At 39.1% G+C, this 12,019-nt stretch overlaps 1 protein-coding gene across 1 annotated transcript in view; it reads right to left on the minus strand.

The window, feature by feature from the left end:
- Positions 1-1,273, minus strand: part of kiaa0753 (KIAA0753 ortholog) — a 103,754-nt gene extending 102,481 nt beyond the window's left edge. The window contains exon 1 of the mRNA XM_028806636.2: positions 965-1,273. The gene's annotated coding sequence lies outside the window, so the exon portion shown is untranslated. The remainder of the gene's footprint in view (positions 1-964) is intronic.
- Positions 1,274-12,019: the final 10,746 nt, after the last annotated feature.

Consider the following 12,019-nt stretch of genomic DNA (forward strand, 5'->3'; position numbering starts at 1 on the left):
TTTGCTTGTGTAAGGCTTTCCAGTGTCATTTATTGCAATCTACCAAGCATTAAACAGGCATTAAACAAAATTGGTCTTTATCGTGTTATTTTGAATAGGATGCCAAACTGGATTTTTAAAAACGTATATTCTTTGAATGGTACTATGTAAAATAAGGATTGATTGATAGTTAATTTTGCTCTGCCATGCGCAGCCATTCTTGGACTGAAACTGTTTTCTTCCTCTAAATCACGTGCACGACTCCAGTATTTAAATTCCAACAGACGTAATCGAAATGTATAAAACTAAAATATATGCGTTCAATAATTGTGTTTACAGAAAACAGAGCACTGCATTGGGCTGTGTCCTTAAGCTGTACAAACTGACTATACCTTTCTATGGAAAAGTGTACTTCAAAGTCAGACCAACTCACTGCTGTATACGTAGACAAACATAAACATATTTAAGATTTGTTTTGCACTATTCTCCCTAACGCTATAGTCTGTGCCCGTATATGGTACAGTGGTTATGTGCGTGACTGTGCCGTGGGGTGGACTAGTATCCCTCCATGGTTGACTCCCACCTTGCACCCAGTGCTGCTGGAACTGACAGCAGCTTCCTACGACCTGTTCACAAAACAGTGGATAAACGCTTATAGTTCCGAGTCCCAACATTAATGAAATGTAATACCACTGCTTAATCATTAATTTAAAAAAATACAAGTAAAGCAACTGATCACTTAAAACCAGGAATTAGACCGGAGTAGCCTACCTCCATTCAAACAATAAAATTAAAGAAACTTTTATGCTCGTCGAATCCGATTGCATTCTGAATGCCACGAATATTTCAGTGAAGTACAAAAACAGTAACTGGCACATACATTACAAATTATCCTTACACATTTACATATAAAAAACAACATTTGCAAAAATCATCATGATTTAAACCTGAAAAGAATGTATCAGTGTAATATATGTAGAATTACCATAGACAAGGGAATGCCCGGGTCTTCGCTTCTAAAATGCCGCGCTCCCGTTTTGTCCTTTTAAAACTGCACGCATGACTATTCAGTCGTTTGGGTCCCTTCAACTGACACACGAAGTCTGTGTATTTTGCGACACTTCAAACGCTAGGCTTCAGATGTTTACTGTGTTTAATAAAGGTAAAATCTAGTGTCTCAACCGCAGAAACATTGCAATTAATTCTTTAAGCATGCATTCATAAATGAAACTGTCAATTCTTTCACACTTCCGGCTATTTCTTCGAGCGCTATGGTAACTCACCGCACAGTTATTTTACGTCACACACAACAAAACTACGGTGTCTTCGAAGGGACAAACTATTCAGAGAACGATATTTATTTAGTATTTTTTTTATTTATAGTGCCAGAAACCCATCCATTTCTTTTATTTCATACGAAGTACATGTCATCTTACTACGCTTATAATGTTTACAATACAGTAGAATTTAATCTTATTTACGGTATGATCTATTTAATTACGGTATAGTAACGTCACTGCCAAATACAGGAGAACTGCGTAAGCTTGTTCTTCCTCCGGATGTCCATGAAGACGTAAATGATGGAATAAAGGGAACCGGTTGTCACAGAGTCCCTGGCTAGGAGTGGGAGGGAGAGAGAGGAAGGATGGCGTATAGTTCGAAACACGAGCACTGCTTTTCTTCCTGTTTAATTTTAACAGTGCTGCACTGATCTATTTAACCCGGCTAAACGACTGCACTGCAATGATAGCAAAGCTACAGCAGACAGCACCATCTATGGTACATCCCAGTTAATAGCATATCAAATTGTAAATAACTTCCATAATGTGACTATGTATTTTGAACACGATTGTAAACACTTAAGTTTCCTGTTTTAACTCACCAGGCAATATAACACCAGGTCATGTAATTTAAAGAAATTCTCAGATGGTTCTGCACTTACGGGGTGTAAAAATTAAGAAGGGTGAGACAGAATATAGGAGTCAGGTGCAAAACTTTGTTTCATGGTGCAGAAAGAATTATCTGCAACTTAACATCATCAAAACCAAGGAATTGCTTATTGACTTTCGATGTACTGAATAGCCTCCATGTCTGGTCACTATTAGGGGGGGAGTTGATGTAGAGGTGGTCCACTCTTATAAGTACTTGGGGGTCCACATCAATGGCAGGTTGGACCGGTCTCATAACACAGGGGACTATATAATAAAGAGCAGAGTATGGCCTTTTTTCTTAGGAGACTGCTTTCCATTAATGTGGTTAATGACATCCTTCATATATTCTACAATTCTGTGATAGTGTGATGTGCTGGACTGGTAACATCACTTCAAGAGAGACCCACCAAATCATCTTACCAAATATAAGAGCCCCCTGGATGTAGTAGCAAAGGAGAGGACTAAAACAAAACTGAACACCATTATGAACAATGCTCCACATCCTGTCTCGCATTCTTTCTCAGCCAATGAATTATTCAGCAGAAGTTTGTCAAAAATGTTACTGCTGCTTCCTTATACTAATGGCAATAGTCCTGCATAATGTCTCACTGTGACTGTGACAGCCAAGTCAGAAGTTTTTTTTTCTCTTTTTAATTTTCTTTGTTTTTTGTTATTCTGATGTGTGTTCAGACCAAAGTGTGTGGATATCATCTATCTATCTATCTATCTATCTATCTATCTATCTATCTATCTATCTATCTATCTATCTATCTATCTATTTGATTAGCTTCTGCAAAAAGCCAAATTTCCAACTATGTACAAATAAATTCCTTCATGACATGGCCTGCCTTTCTGAGGAAGAGTGTGGTGTACAGTAGATAAACCTGCTAACAGGTTAAAATTTTTAAACAAAGCCTTACAAGTCACTTGTGATGGATTGGCTCCTTCCATGAAAAGTTGGTTTCAGCCTTTTTCTGAAGCTGCCAAGATAGCTTCTGCACCTTGCCATCCTGAAGTTATATTTTTCTGGTTCTAAAAATATTTGGATACTTGGGGCATTTCACAGTATTTTACAGTAGGGCCTCATTTATCAATGGTGCACCACTGCATCTGAAAATTCATTACAAAGGGCATTTTTCTGAGTCTAAAGTGTCCTTATTTTTTAGATTGTTTGTTCATATGTATGTACTTTATTTGTTCCAAGGGGAAATTCTGCTTTTACAGAAACTCAAAAAGCACAGAAATTATATAACAAACTATAATTCCCCCTCAAAACCACACAAAACTTACACAAAAAGAAGAAAAACTTTATGAATTTGATAATGATAACAGTGCAGTCACAATGAGCTGCACCAAATTATTATACTACAAAAGTGCAGTGGGCCCCAATGAAGGAGAGGACAACATAACTGCGGCACACACTTTTAAAGAATGCCTCAGTTGAATAAAGAAGAATAAATGCTTTAAATTACCAGGTTATACTGAGGCAAAGCTTGCTGTTTCAGACACTGATTTGAATCATTGATGTTCTATCTTTTCTTCTTCTTTTGACTTCTATTGTTTAATGCCCAGTTTCTCTGCAAATAAGCATAAGTAATGATTAAAGTAAAGTTTGAGTATTTCCTTACTGAAACTTTCCTTGTTTATTGATATCATCTGCCCCAGCATGCTTGCTTGTGTTATCTGTTATTTGCTTAGCTCTTTCAAAGGTAGTGGTCTGGACTTGTTGGGGTACGTCTTTCAAATTTATTCAGGTGCCAGCTGTGCTCGGTCTTTTAGAATTTTACAGCATGTGATATATGGTTTATCCTAGCCAATACCCCCACTCCGCTAGATGGAGTCCTCCCTGCAACATGGAGGTGCCCGGATTCCAGCAGGGCATCATGGACAATGGAGTTTTATGGCTCAAACACTCCAGGGAGTACTTTAAACACAAAGTAGGCCTGGCCCACATACATAAAGCAGGTCTAACCTGCACCATAAAAAAGGCAAAGTCTAATAATCCTAAGAATGGTGAAAGGAACCGTAATAAAAGAAAAATCAACAATCTGTTTAATAAGTTTGTCAATAAAGAAAGAAATGAAACATTCAGAACTTGCCTCAAAAGAGGATGCTGAAAAATAACCAAATTCAGCAGAGAAATTCATTAGAAAAAACATTAAAGGATTATTCCAACCATCAATGACTATTTTTTGTTGCTTACCCTGTGTTGTTTGCTGCATTGTATTAACTATAATAAACAGAAAAATAAAATTAGTAATTTGTAGTATTATCCAAAGCCTATGTACAGCCACTGTGAAATAGCAGCCCAAAGAATGCACCAGGAACCAAGAGCCATGAGAAAAACAAGCAGAGGATCCAAAGCCAAAAGTTTCTCCAAAACCTTGCAACCAAAACTCTAAACAGTAACCAGAATTATAATCAAAGTAAACATATCAGAAATTTGTTTCCCTACAAATTCTATGCTCAAATTAACATTTTATGTATAATGCATATTTTTTCAGAAGAATTAAGTGGTTAGGACTGGCAAGCTTTGTTGGGCTGAATGACCTGTTCTTGTCTAAATTGTTCAAATATTTTAATAGTATGTATAATATAGCATTATATGTTTATATGGTTATTATTGTCATGTTTACAGAGTAAAGTGAAATTCTTACTTCCATGTGCAACTCAATAAACTTGACAAAGACAGCAGCACACCACCATCTTATATAGGTGGGGAGTGATGACATAGTATGTCATGTGACTCCCGAGTCATGTTAATACCCACAGATGTACTGTTCATAAACAATATGGCTGCTAGCATGCACAAACACACAAAGTGGAGGTGTCTGCCACTGGAATAACAGCGCAAAATTGTAACGTGGTAACAAATTACACTAAGTAATTCAAAATGCCTAAGAGAAAAAAATAAAGTAAAAAATGTAATGTTACAAAACAACAGCTTTGATGTCAGAAGCTGTGTGCCACCATCTTAAATAGAGAAGGTACATACAATCAGGTCAACACTATACCCACGTAGTGTCAGACACCACATCCATATGACCAGCAATGGGTGTCACTCTCATAAACTTAAAGGCAACAGCCATAAGAAAAAAAACACAAAATGATGGTGCTGAATATAGAGTGCAGGGGCGTCCTGGCCAGGCATGAACCCCGGCCGCCTGCCACACTATATATATATATATATATACGTATATATATATTGTGATAGACGGCCAGGAACCCTGCCCCGCCGGGACGCCTGGAGGTAGGAGGGACCGGGAGAGCGGCACATCTCTTCCTTGGGCACCTGGACGGTCCTTGATCCCTGAGGGACAGCGCTTCCGGTACACCAGGAAGTGCTGACAGACCAGGGATGGTGTACGCCCGGAGTGCTTCCGGGAGCAAGGGCAGCACTTCCACCACACTGGGGAGTGCTGCCGGAAGTTCGTCATCAGGCACCTGGAGCACATCTGGGGCGTTATAAAAGGAGCTGCCTCAATCCATTTGAGGAGCCGGAGTCGAGTGGAAGAGGACGGAGCTTGCGAGACAGGAGTGGAGGCGGCCCGAAGGACCAAGGACTGAGCAAACTGTAAATAGTTGTGTAATAAACGTGTGTGTTGTGGACATTGTGGTGTCGTGTCTGTCTGTGGCCGTGCTAGCTCTTACAATATATATATATATATATATATATATATATATATATATATATATATATATATATATATATATATATATATATATATATATATATAATATATATATTGTATACATATATATATATATATATATATATATATATATATATATATATATATATATATATATACACACACAAGTATATATATATATATATATATATATATATATATATATATATATAAATAAAAAATTTATTTGTAGATATAATCTAGGCAGGACCCTTATTATCAGTGCTACTGCTGCTAAAAATATTTAAGACCTTCTTTGTGTTCAAGTCTGCACTTGACAATGTAATGAAAGCTGAACAGCTTTAGAGAAAGAGAGCAAAAGCTACTGGAGAACAGTTTGTTCTTTTCTTTGCTTAATTATAGCCTTCTTTAAATGTACTGGATTTGTCATGAAAGCCTAGTAATTCAGAAAATGCTTTTTTACGGTCATTTTCAGACCACAGAGCTGAAAAGGATCCTACAAAATGTATTCTGGTATATTAAATGAAGAGGGAAATATAAAGTTCTAAAGTTCTACAATTCAACATATATTTTTGTGGTTTCCAGTTTCATCACATGTAGGAAATATCACAGTATGCATTATGATTTAGGAACTTGGCAGCCATTTCTAACACATGAGATGGCAGTACTCCTTCATTCATTCTTTATTTTCTACACCTTATTTTATTTTTAATAAACCTTTTATTTTTGTCTTTGACTTCAGCCACTTTAAGGGTAAACTACCAGTCAATAAACCTTTCATTTATGAAGCACCTTTAACAGCATATATTTCTAAAAGTGATTTTGCAATGAAAAAAAATATTGTGATAAAATATTTTTACATAACTTACTCCGTAACATATCCAACACGAATAATTGTAAAAATTATTTAAAGAGAATGAGTTCCTCACCCCAAACTTCCTTGGCCATTCTTGGTTTCTGAGCTGAAATTTAAAGGTCCCATGTGTTCCATTCTACCCACTAAACTTAGCCACTAGTTACTTGCACATCTTCCAGTGGGTTTAAAAACCCATGCTGGAGCCTCTGCCCACCACAGTCTACCGCGGCAGTAATCAGCAAAAGACAGGAACAAGGTGAACAAGTTACACAAATCCATTTGAAGTTCCATCCATTTTCCAAACCAGCTTTATCCTGAGGAGGGTTGCAGGGAAGCTGAAACCTTTCTCATCAAGCCTATTGCACAAGGCAGGGGCAATCCCTGAACAGGGCATCAGCCTATGGCAGAGCAAACACACAGTCACACACAAAAAGGCCAATTTAGCATCACCAGTCCACCAAAGCTGCATTCTTTGGTCTGTAAGAGGAAACCAGAGCACCTGGGGGGAGGAAACCCATATGACCACGGGGAGAACATTTAAATTCCATAAAGGGAGGATCCAGGATGTGAACCTTGGCCTCCTTGTTGCGAGGTAGCAGCACTGGCATTAGACCATTGTGCCACCCTTGCATTTGAAGTATAGACAACAACCCTTTATTCCCTGAAATAAAATGATGTGACTATGACAAATGCAAAGTTACTCTACACAAAGAGCATGCCAATCTGGGGGGGGGGGGGGGGGGGAGGGGTCCATGTTCTAATGAAGTATAGTTTTACTTATGAACAAACCCTGTGTATATGTTTTTTAAACAGAACATTATAAGTAACCTCCAACCTACTGTGCCACCATATCTTTATAGAAGACCTAACTCTAAGTGCTTGCATCAGACTTGTCCATTAATTTGTTTATTTTCTGAACGCACTTACTGTTTTTCAGTATACAGTGACAAAGAATTTTCCATCAGCATTGTATCCAACAGAGAAACCAACTGAGACTTGTACACAAGTCCATCATATGACAAATACACAGACATATAATTGTCTGCCCAATTCAAAGTTACCAAATAAGTGGCCGTGTACATTTTTGGGATGAGGGAAGCATCTGCAGTACCTAAGGACAACTCGTGTGAACATGAAGGCAATGTTCAAGCTCCACAGTGTGAGTCCTTGGATACAAGAGACAGCAGCACTATATAGTCCACTACTGAGTTGCCCCCAGTTTTACTTATTCCCTTCAGAAATTTTTAATTTCACTTAAACCTAGTGTGAAGTTTTACAGTTGCTATAAATGACTACTAAAATCATTACAGGTGAACAATGTTCACAGTACTTCTTTACCTGTTGTGTAAAAGACCATGTTCTGTGTGTCTAAATGTGGTATGTCAATCCATTTCTTGACACTTTAGCAAGTAAATGTTCTCAGGAAGAGGGAGCTTATTCAAACTGTAAGAAACAGAAGACCAATCCATTATGGGTATGTGTACATACAGTACACACTAACAGTAGGTCAAAACAAGAATCTCCAGTCCACCTTCATGAAGAGAGGGAAGTCTGCAGTCTGCTTTTGATCAGCATTCTACTGTATATATCACTGTCTCTTTTAACTGACATTAAAAAGTCCAGTGGTTGACTGGTATAACAGCGAAGATGGTGAGTGTTGGAAATCTACCATCAAGCATATACAAATCAGTGTGTATTTGCTGTTCTAATCACTAATGCTAATTTAATACTGTCTTCAAAAAGGTAGTCAAATTACAAATGTCCACATTTACACACTAGATACTCTCATCTTTATATATATAAAATCCAACATCTGTCTGCCTGTATGTCTGACTGCTTTTAACAAGAGAACTACATAATGGATTTAGATCAGATTTTTTTCTATAATTTGCTTGCACGTTCCGGTTGATTTTTGCGACTTCTCTCATCAAGCTAAGAATCATAGTTCGCTTGCAGGAACGATATATTTGCGCTAATCCAAGACAGAGGCTGCTGGCCAAAAGGAAGAGGAAGCGTGACGTCAGGAAAAAGGAGCTGGGTGGGGCCCTCCTCACTGTCCTGCTTCACTACTACATGGGCGGAGCCGCGAGGGACAGCTAGTTGACTATAAACAGGGCTTGAATTAGACCAGTATGCACTGCTAAATTTTCTAAGAAACTTTTAGCAGTTGTGCACTGAGAGTGTTTGGTGTGAACTAGCATTGTTTTTGAACTTCACACATAACGAACCCCACTAAAAACACTCTTCAATCTACTGTCAATGTACTTCGCCGCTCGAAATTCCAGGGGCAGAGCGGAACTCTGTGATCAGAATGTGAAGCTTCCTCTCCCTAATCCTCAATTGAATAAATCATTCTTAAACATAGAGTACTGACATTTACTGTATGTATATCCACTTTGGGCACTGGTTATAAACATATACATAACATTTTTTTTTTTTTATTACTCTCTCATCCTGTGTCTTTGCAATGATCTAACAAGGATTTTTCCTTACACTAACTTCTCACTCTCTCTGTGCCTTGTTTATACTTAACCCTTCTTTTTGTTCCAAATTTCTTCAGTGTCTTTTGTGCAGCTAACAGTTATGCTCTGTGGCCACCAAGGGGCACTCCAGCTCCTCAGACCCGACACAGACAGGCTCTGGACAGGCGTTTCAATAAAATGTGATCGTTTTTATTCGTGGGAAACTTTTCCCCGACCGTTTCTCACAGCACAAGTACAAGTACAGAAAGCACAAGCAACTCTTTGCCTCTTCTTCTCTTCCTCTCTCTCACTACCTCCCCTGCTCCTCCCAGCAAGATATTCCTCCTTCCTCCAAACTCTGGCTCTCAGAGTTGAGGCACCTGGCTCCTTTTATGTAACCCCCAGGAGTACTTACAGGTGTCCTGTAAGCCGATAGCACTTCTGGGTGAGGTGGAAGTCCCATGAAGTGGGGATCCCCATTTCGTCTGGTGGCACCCATGGAACCCAACAGGGCCGAGTAGGCAAACTCCAAGTTCCATGATGCCCTGTGGGAATCCAGGGCACCTCTGCAACCTAGAGGGGCTGCCATCTAGGGATCTGGGGGAGATAATGCCCTGTGCATGCTTCCTCCCAGGGCCCTTCCCTTTTGTAGGTGTCCTGGCCAGGTAAGAACCCCGGCTATCCCTCACATCTCATAGATCAACTAAAATTACACAAAATACTAATCTATACTGTAAGCAAAGTTGTTCTTTATGTCTGTATGATAATGTAAGTACCGTATACATGATGTGACAGTTGGGGGGGCACTGAAGTAACCAATACAAAAACTATTCCATGCAAAGATGTAGGATGCTTTTAACAGTGACATAAACACAATGTTCTTTAGGAGTAGCCAGTCCAGTTATCAGAGTTGGTGTCTGTAATAAAAGAAATCTCCAAGAACATGGCTTTTTCTAAGGCTCTCTGTCATACATTCTTGTCCTAGTTTTTAGGATAGGGTGCCTGTTGGCCGTGACACTTGGGTGTCAGAGCTCTTTTTCTAACAGCTGACAGAAATTAACTCTTCAGTTCTGGGCTAGCCATCCTTTTTTGCTGGGCCTGAATCAAATAAAAATAAAAGATGTTGTTACTATACATTTCAGAAATGGGCCTTAAGACCCCTCCTTCCAGTTCTCTCCTGAAGCATAGGCAAATCTTCAGAAGTGTCTAGTGTTGTCCTGAAAAGAGTAAAACATATTCTGAGGCACCTGGCATTGTCCATCCTGTCCTGTACAGTTGTCCTAGAGGGTGTCAAATGATGCAAAAGGACACCACAAAAAGGTTTGGGGTAGCCACACTGTATACTTCGAAGTTGGTCAATGAAAAAGGCAAAAATAACAACAATAAGTTTTACAGACTTAGGCCCAAAACAGAACTGATTTGAAAACACAAAATGGTGTTTTTAAAGCCGGTTATAGGAAATGATATCATTGAGATCGGAACTGGAAGTGATGTAATCGGGGTCAGTGCCGGAAGTGATGCCATCGTGCCTGAACTGGAAGTGACATCATTGGGCCTAGCCTGAATTTCCCGTAATAGGTCTGGCATGGAATCAACCTCTTTCAAGCTCTTTAGCTGCCTCCCATGTGCAAATGTGTGACAACAGATAAAATCATCATTTTGGAAATGCAGGCATTATACAGTATAAAAAATCAAGCTTCAATCTGCCTGGGTTACAAGTTTTTTTTTTTTTTGCTGAGATGGAATGTGATGACCTGTAAATGCATTCTTTGGGACTGTTTTACACAGAATAATGCTGTTAAAGGTATAATCTGAGTTTTAATGACCACACAGTTTACAACCTAACAGAAAAGGGAACTTCACAGATAAAGCACCCAGGATCAAAGCATAGGCCAAACTGTCCATCAACAGAATAACTGCCCAATAATCTGTGTATTACATCACCATGTCTATAATCCCACCTGGGTTTGTGACATAAAAATCAAGCAGTCTGAGAGAGAGAGAGGGGAGACTTCAGAGGAACAACGAGGAACTCCACTTTATTGGAGGACTCCATTCACATTGACGTCAAAGATTCCATCCATGCATCAACCCGACTGCTGAATTTAAATCTGACACCCAGGTCAGCACCCTCTTTTGACTGCTAATCTTCAGTAAACTTTTTGACCTTAGAGCAAGGATTCATTTTTATTTAAAACTGTACATACAGATTTTACTATTGTCACACACATGTGATTGGGAGGCAACTGAAAGGCCTTAAGAATAGTACTGCTACGCCAGACCAGGGGGTAGCAAGCTGCACTGTCTTTCTCAATCTTCTGCAGACCATCCATGGAAAATCTTGCTAGGTCCCGGCACCAGTGATGATGTCACTTCTGGTTCCGTCATCATGAATGATGTCACTTTCCGGTCCCTGCGCCATGGATGACGTCACTACAGTTATTGAAGACACCACTTCCGGTCATGGCGCCAATGAAGATGGCACTTCCAGTCCAGAAGACGTCACTTCCAGTTCCAGTCCCAATTACATCACTTTCAGTCCCGGGCTTTAAAGCTGCCATCTTTTCATATTACATTCAGTTCGATTTTAGACTCAAACCTGTGAACATCACAATTAATTTCAACCCTTTTTGCAGCCAAGGCACAATATACGGGTGGCTGCCCCAAACCTTTTAATGTCTGTTGTCTGCTTTTGTGACGCTATCCAGTTCTATTTGATGTTATATTTTCTTCTGTTGCTTTAATTCTATTCTTAATCTATACTACTCAACTATTACATTTCATCCATATCTTATGTGACTGCAGTAATAAAGTAAATACGGAGCAGCCAAGATGGGGTAATCCATTACATTTCATGCATATCTTATGTGACTGAAGTAATAAAGTAAATACGGAGCAGCCAGGGTGGGGTAATCTATTACATTTCATGCATATGTTATGTGACTGAAGTAATAAAGTAAATACGGAGCAGCCTGGGTGGGATAATTGCCACTTTCTTTCTTACACTTTCTTAAACTAAGCAGCTGGGAGCATATGCCACTGCCAAATATCTAGGCTGTGTAGTGGAAGCGGTAGCTGAAGAAGCCAAATGGTTCTTTTTAGAGCCATTAAGCAGCAATCAGCATAAAGAAACTGATT

Source organism: Erpetoichthys calabaricus, chromosome 8, assembly GCF_900747795.2.
Source record: "Erpetoichthys calabaricus chromosome 8, fErpCal1.3, whole genome shotgun sequence".
NCBI lineage: Eukaryota > Metazoa > Chordata > Cladistia > Polypteriformes > Polypteridae > Erpetoichthys > Erpetoichthys calabaricus.